Genomic DNA, 5,000 nt, shown 5'->3' with positions numbered 1-5,000 from the left:
GTGGTGTGTTGTGGTGTGGTGTATTGTGCTGTGGTGTGGTGTGGTGTGGTGTATTGTGGTGTGGTGTGTTGTGGTGTGGTGTGGTGTAATGTGGTGTATTGTGCTGTGGTGTGTTGTGGTGTGGTGTATTATGGTGTGGTGTGTTGTGGTGTGGTGTGGTGATGTGGTGTGGTGTGGTGTATTGTGGTGTGTTGTGGTGTGCTGTGGTGTGGGGTGGTGTGGGGTGGTGTATTGTGGTGTGTTGTGCTGTGCTGTGGTGTATTGTGGTGTGTTGTGGTGTGCTGTGCTGTGCTGTGGTGTGGTGTATTGTGGTGTGGTGTGGTGTGTTGTGGTGTGCTGTGCTGTGCTGTGGTGTATTGTGGTGTGGTGTGGTGTGTTGTGGTGTGCTGTGCTGTGGTGTATTGTGGTGTGTTGTGGTGTGCTGTGCTATGGTGTGCTGTGGTGTATTGTGGTGTGGTGTGTTGTGGTGTGCTGTGCTGTGCTGTGGTGTATTGTGGTGTGGTGTGGTGTGTTGTGGTGTGGTGTGCTGTGCTGTGGTGTATTGTGGTGTGCTGTGCTGTGCTGTGGTGTATTGTGGTGTGGTGTGGTGTGGTGTGCTGTGCTATGGTGTGCTGTGGTGTATTGTGGTGTGGTGTGGTGTGTTGTGGTGTGCTGTGCTGTGCTGTGGTGTATTGTGGTGTGCTGTGCTGTGCTGTGGTGTATTGTGGTGTGGTGTGGTGTGTTGTGGTGTGCTGTGGTGTGCTGTGGTGTGTTGTGGTGTGCTGTGGTGTGCTGTGGTGTATTGTGGTGTGTTGTGGTGTGCTGTGGTGTGCTGTGGTGTGTTGTGGTGTGCTGTGGTGTGCTGTGGTGTGTTGTGGTGTGTTGTGCTGTGCTGTGGTGTGTTGTGGTGTGCTGTGCTGTGCTGTGGTGTGTTGTGGTGTGCTGTGCTGTGCTGTGGTGTATTGTGGTGTGTTGTGGTGTGCTGTGCTGTGCTGTGGTGTGTTGTGGTGTGTTGTGGTGTGTTGTGGTGTGTTGTGGTGTGCTGTGGTGTACTGTGGTGTGTTGTAGTGTGTTGTGCTGTGCTGTGGTGTATTGTGGTGTGTTGTGGTGTGCTGTGGTGTGCTGTGTTGTGCTGTGCTGTGCTGTGCTGTGGTGTATTGTGGTGTGTTGTGGTGTGCTGTGCTGTGCTGTGGTGTATTGTGGTGTGATGTGGTGTGCTGTGCTGTGTTGTGGTGTGATGTGGTGTGGTGTGTTGTGCTGTGATGTGTTGTGGTGTGTTGTGGTGTGCTGTGGTGTGCTGTGGTGTGATGTGCTGTGCTGTGGTGTGTTGTGGTGTGATGTGGTGTGGTGTGGTGTGTTCTGGTGTGCTGTGCTGTGCTGTGGTGTGATGTGGTGTGGTGTGGTGTATTGTGCTGTGCTGTGCTGTGTTGTGTTGTGTTGTGGTGTGGTGTGGTGTGCTGTGCTGTGCTGTGCTGTGCTGTGCTATGGTGTGCTGTGGTGTATTGTGGTGTGTTGTGGTGTGTTGTGGTGTGCTGTGGTGTGGGGTGGTGTGGTGTGGTGTGGTGTATTGTGGTGTGCTGTGGTGTGTCGTGGTGTGTTGTGCTGTGCTGTGGTGTATTGTGGTGTGTTGTGGTGTGTTGTGCTGTGCTGTGGTGTGTTGTGGTGTATTGTGGTGTGTTGTAGTGTGTTGTGCTGTGTTGTGGTGTGTTGTGGTGTGCTGTGCTGTGCTGTGGTGTGATGTGGTGTGGTGTGGTGTGGTGTGGTGTGGTGTGGTGTATTGTGCTGTGCTGTGCTGTGTTGTGTTGTGGTGTGGTGTGGTGTGGTGTGGTGTGTTGTGGTGTGCTGTGCTGTGCTATGGTGTGCTGTGGTGTATTGTGGTGTGTTGTGGTGTGCTGTGGTGTGGTGTGGTGTGCTGTGGTGTGGTGTGGTGTATTGTGGTGTGTTGTGGTGTGCTGTGGTGTGTTGTGGTGTATTGTGGTGTGTTGTGGTGTGCTGTGGTGTATTGTGGTGTGTTGTGGTGTGGTGTGTTGTGTTGTGGTGTGGTGTGTTGTGGTGTGTTGTGGTGTGCTGTGGTGTATTGTGGTGTATTGTGGTGTATTGTGGTGTGGTGTGGTGTGTTGTGGTGTGCTGTGGTGTGGTGTGGTGTGGTGTGGTGTGGTGTATTCTGCTGTGCTGTGCTGTGTTGTTGTGGTGTGGTGTGGTGTGGTGTGTTGTGCTGTGCTGTGTTGTGTTGTGGTGTGGTGTGGTGTGGTGTGGTGTGGTGTGTTGTGCTGTGGTGTGTTGTGGTGTGGTGTGCTGTGGTGTATTGTGGTGTGCTGTGGTGTATTGTGGTGTGCTGTGGTGTGCTCTGGTGTGTTGTGGTGTGCTGTGGTGTGTTGTGGTGTGCTGTGGTGTATTGTGGTGTGCTGTGGTGTATTGTGGTGTGCTGTGGTGTGTTGTGGTGTGCTCTGGTGTATTGTGGTGTGCTGTGGTGTGTTGTGGTGTGCTGTGGTGTATTATTGTGTGCTGTGGTGTATTGTGGTGTGCTCTGGTGTATTGTGGTGTGCTGTGGTGTATTGTGGTGTGCTGTGGTGTATTGTGGTGTGTTGTAGTGTGTTGTGCTGTGCTGTGGTGTGTTGTGGTGTGCTGTGCTGTGCTCTGGTGTGTTGTGGTGTGGTGTGGTGTGGTGTGTTGTGTTGTGGTGTGTTGTGGTGTGGTGTGGTGTGGTGTGGTGTGGTGTGGTGTGGTGTGGTGTGCTGTGGTGTGCTGTGTTGTGTTGTGGTGTGCTGTGGTGTGATGTGATGTGGTGTGTTGTGCTGTGATGTGTTGTGGTGTGTTGTGGTGTGCTGTGCTGTGCTCTGGTGTGTTGTGCTGTGCTGTGGAGTGCTGTGCTGTGCTATGTTGCGTTGTGCTGTGCTGTGTTGTGCTGTGATGTGGTGTGCTGTGGTGTGATGTGGTGTGTGGTGTTGTGCTGTGATGTGTTGTGCTGTGCTGTGGTGTGCTGTGCTGTGCTGTGTTGCGTTGTGCTGTGCTGTGTTGTGCTGTGTTTTGTTGTGCTGTGTTGTGGCGTGGTGTGGTGTGGTGTGCTGTGCTGTGCTGTGTTGTGTTGTGGTGTGCTGTGGTGTGCTGTGGTGTGTTGTGGTGTGGTGTGCTGTGTTGTGTTGTGGTGTGCTGTGGTGTGATGTGGTGTGTTGTGGTGTGCTGTGGTGTGATGTGGTGTGTTGTGGTGTGATGTGGTGTGTTGTGTTGTGTTGTGATGTGTTGTGGTGTGTTGTGGTGTGCTGTGCTGTGCTCTGGTGTGTTGTGCTCTGCTGTGGTGTGCTGTGCTGTGTTGCGTTGTGCTGTGCTGTGTTGTGGTGTGTTGTGTTGTGCTGTGTTGTGGTGTGTTGTGGTGTGGTGTATTGTGGTGTGTTGTGGTGTAATGTGGTGTATTGTGCTGTGGTGTGTTGTGCTGTGGTGTATTGTGGTGTGTTGTGGTGTGGTGTGGTGTGGTGTGGTGTGGTGTGGTGTGATGTGGTGTATTGTGCTGTGCTGTGCTGTGTTGTGGTGTGGGGTGGTGTGTTGTGGTGTGGTGTGGTGTGTTGTGGTGTGGGGTGGTGTGGTGTGGTGTGCTGTGTTGTGGTGTGGTGTGGTGTGGTGTGCTGTGGTGTATTGTGGTGTGTTGTGGTGTGTTGTGGTGTGCTGTGGTGTATTGTGGTGTGTTGTGGTGTGCTGTGGTGTGTTGTGGTGTGCTGTGGTGTATTGTGGTGTGCTGTGGTGTGTTGTGGTGTGCTGTGGTGTATTGTGGTGTGCTGTGGTGTGTTGTGGTGTGGTGTATTGTGCTGTGCTGTGGTGTATTGTGGTGTGCTGTGGTGTATTGTGGTGTGCTGTGGTGTATTGTGGTGTGCTGTGGTGTATTGTGGTGTGCTGTGGTGTGTTGTGCTGTGCTGTGGTGTGTTGTGGTGTGCTGTGCTGTGCTCTGGTGTGTTGTGGTGTGGTGTGGTGTGTTGTGGTGTGTTGTGGTGTGTTGTGGTGTGGTGTGGTGTGGTGTGGTGTGGTGTGGTGTGGTGTGGTGTGTTGTGGTGTGTTGTGGTGTGCTGTGCTGTGTTGTGGTGTGGTGTGGTGTGATGTGATGTGGTGTATTGTGCTGTGATGTGTTGTGGTGTGTTGTGGTGTGCTGTGCTGTGCTCTGGTGTGTTGTGCTGTGCTGTGGAGTGCTGTGCTGTGCTATGTTGCGTTGTGCTGTGCTGTGTTGTGCTGTGATGTGGTGTGCTGTGGTGTGATGTGGTGTGTGGTGTTGTGCTGTGATGTGTTGTGCTGTGCTGTGCTGTGCTGTGTTGCGTTGTGCTGTGCTGTGTTGTGCTGTGTTTTGTTGTGCTGTGTTGTGGCGTGGTGTGGTGTGCTGTGCTGTGCTGTGCTGTGTTGTGTTGTGGTGTGCTGTGGTGTGATGTGGTGTGCTGTGGTGTGTTGTGGTGTGGTGTGGTGTGGTGTGCTGTGTTGTGGTGTGGTGTGCTGTGGTGTGATGTGGTGTGTTGTGGTGTGCTGTGGTGTGATGTGGTGTGTTGTGGTGTGATGTGGTGTGTTGTGTTGCGTTGTGATGTGTTGTGGTGTGTTGTGGTGTGCTGTGCTGTGCTCTGGTGTGTTGTGCTGTGTTGCGTTGTGCTGTGCTGTGTTTTGTTGTGCTGTGTTGTGGTGTGGTGTGATGTGGTGTGGTGTGGTGGTGTGTTGTGTTGTGGTGTGTTGTGTTGTATTGTATTGTGGTGTGTTGTGTTGTGGTGTGTTGGTGTGTTGTGTTGTGCTGTGCTGTGCTGTGTTGTGGTGTGTTGGTGTGTTGTGTTGTGCTGTGCTGTGCTGTGGCGTGGTGTGTTGTGGTGTGTTGGTGTGTTGTGTTCTGCTGTGCTGTGCTGTGCTGTGGTGTGTTGTGGTGTGGTGGTGTGCTGTGCTGTGCTGTGCTGTGCTGTGCTGTGTTGTGTTCTGTTGTGTTGTGTTGTGGTGTGGTGTGCTGTGCTGTGCTGTGCTGTGCTGTGCTGTGCTGTGCTGTGCTGTGCTGTGCTGTGCTGTGC

General features: G+C 53.0%; 1 protein-coding gene across 1 annotated transcript in view; it reads left to right on the top strand.

The window, feature by feature from the left end:
* The window catches only part of LOC143283528 (uncharacterized), a 25,947-nt gene that overhangs the window by 7,631 nt on the left and 13,316 nt on the right, over nt 1-5,000 (top strand). The window lies entirely within an intron of this gene.

Source organism: Babylonia areolata, chromosome 6 (genome assembly GCF_041734735.1).
Source record: "Babylonia areolata isolate BAREFJ2019XMU chromosome 6, ASM4173473v1, whole genome shotgun sequence".
NCBI classification, from domain to species: Eukaryota; Metazoa; Mollusca; class Gastropoda; order Neogastropoda; family Buccinidae; genus Babylonia; species Babylonia areolata.
The sequence above is the reverse complement of the archived record's forward strand: the minus strand, read 5'-3'. Positions and strand labels throughout refer to the sequence as shown.